We start from the raw sequence: 2303 nt of genomic DNA on the forward strand, positions 1-2303 counted from the left end.
GAAAAGCAAACTTATTCAGCCTAAACAGAAGAATAATAAGAATAAGAGTAAGAATAGAAGGAGACGAACGCGTGGTTTCGTATCGCGGTTTTCGTGTGTGGGAAAGGCGCGAGGGTGGCGGCCGAGGCGGAGGGCAGGGGGCGGCACGGAGCGGCGGTCGATCTGCCGCGGTTGCCAGGCGACCAACATCCACCACCAGCCGGCCTTNGCGTCGCGCGCTCTCCCCCTCTATCTCTATCTCTCTCTATTCTTCTCTGTTCGCTATCGTTTCTTCTCACGCGTGCTCGAAGGGATGGGGATGGGGATGGGGATGGTTCTAGGATAACGCGCGAGTGTTTAGGCTCGCCTCCACGTTCCAGCCNAGGGGTCGTTGAACGCGAAAGGGGTAAGTCGGGTGGAGAAGCGGCTCCCTCGTAAGTCGGGCACGTGCTCCTCCTCCAACCGAGGCCGAGTTCGAGTTTTTTCCTTCGAGATTTCGCTCGAATTGGGAAGGGGAAGTCCCTAGCGCGTGTTCGACCGGCGTTCGAGCTCCTCCTCGCCCTCTTCGAGAGGAAGCGCGTACGGATTTCGCAGCGTTTCGTACGGTTGTATTTATAAATCTCGAAACGGGTGCACGTTTTGAGACACTTGACCTTGGCTTTTCGATTATTCATTATTCGCTTCGTCGATTATTAGTTATAATATACTTTGAAGCTTCGAAGTTTTATCGTAAATGTACAGTAGTTGCTCGAAACTGTGTTTTATTTTTATTTTATTTTCGAGGAATCATTTGAGCATGTACGCGAGACGTGTCCCGGAGGGAGATGCATGCGCGCCCTCGAAGAAGGGCGAAAGCTAAGGGAGAGGAGAGTAGTAGTTATTCTTTCCCTCCTCCTTTTTTGCTTCTTCTCTCTTTAAGAGAGTCGGTGATCGTTACACGTGTGTTACACGCTTCGATCTCTATCTCTCTTCTTTTTTACGCTCCTGGCCGGAAGCCCCATTTTCATCGAGCGAATCGTTTTGATCGGCCTGACTCTGATGAACGCGGGAACGATAGGGGTTATGGTGTAATTGTTTTGATTGAGGACGATCGAGGGGACCTCTCTCTCTCTATATATATTTGTCTAGGTATCTATTTATCTATCTTTTTCTTTCTTGTCTCTCGTCTCTCTCTCTTTTCTCTCTTGTTTCTCTCGTTTCTTGTCTCTCGTCTCTCTCGTCTCTCTCTTTTCTTTCTTGTTTCTCTCATCTCTTGTCTCTCGTTTCTTGTCTCTCGACTGTATTTTTTCTCTCTTGTTTCTCTCATCTTTTGTCTCTCGTCTCTCTCTTTTCCTTCTTGTTTCTCTCGTCTGTCTCTTTTCTCTCTGCTTCCTCTTGTCTCTTGTCTTTCTCTTTTCTCTCTCATTTCTCTCCTCTCTCTCTTTTCTTTCTCGTTTTTCTCATCTCTTGTCTCTCGTCTCTCATTTCTCTCTTTTCTCTCTCGTTTCTCTCGTCTCTTGTCTTTCGACTGTCTTTTTTCTCTCTCGTCTCTCTCTTTTCTCTCATCTCTCGTCTGTCTCTTTTCTCTCTCGTTTCTCTCATCTTTTGTGTCTCGTCTCTCTCTTTTCTCTCTCATTTCTCTCGTCTCTCTCTTTTCTCTCTCATTTCTCTCATTCTCTCTTTTTTCTCTCTCGTTTCTCTCATCTCTTATTTCTCGTCTCTCTCTTTTCTTTCTTATTTCTCTCATTTCTTGTCTCTCGTCTCTCTCCTTTACTCTCTCATTTTTTTCGTCTCTCTCCTTTCCTCTCTCGTTTCTCTCGTCTCTCTCTTTTCTCTCTCGTTTCTCTCGTCTCTTGTCTCTCGTCTCTTTCGTCTCTCTTTTTTTTTCTCTCATTTCTCTCGTTTCTCTTTATCCCTATCTCTATCTCTATCTATCTATACATCTATCTGTCTTTATCTCTCCAGTTGTATCGATTCGAGGGGATGGAAGTCGAGTCAAGCGCTTCTCGATTTGGAAGGATGTTTTTACACACACACACACACACATATATATATATATATATATATATAAATCGAGATATATTTCTATCGGATTTTTCCTTTCTCCCATATGCGCGTTTTGTAATTTCGGGAGAGGAGAGGAAAGAAAGGAAAGAATTACTTCACCGTATTATCCACGATGATACATATCTACAATGTCCCTTCGATTGGAGTTTCGAGGCGCGGTTATCGCTCATTGTTTCCGTAATTATATAGAGGACGATTTGCGCGCGGCGTGATCGATACAATGCGGGGACGTTGTAACGAAACGCCGGGAACAATACGACCCTTGTTGCCCGTTCCGC

The sequence above is a fragment of the Apis dorsata genome, unplaced genomic scaffold (genome assembly GCF_000469605.1).
Source record: "Apis dorsata unplaced genomic scaffold, Apis dorsata 1.3 scaffold_111, whole genome shotgun sequence".
Classification (NCBI taxonomy): Eukaryota; Metazoa; Arthropoda; class Insecta; order Hymenoptera; family Apidae; genus Apis; species Apis dorsata.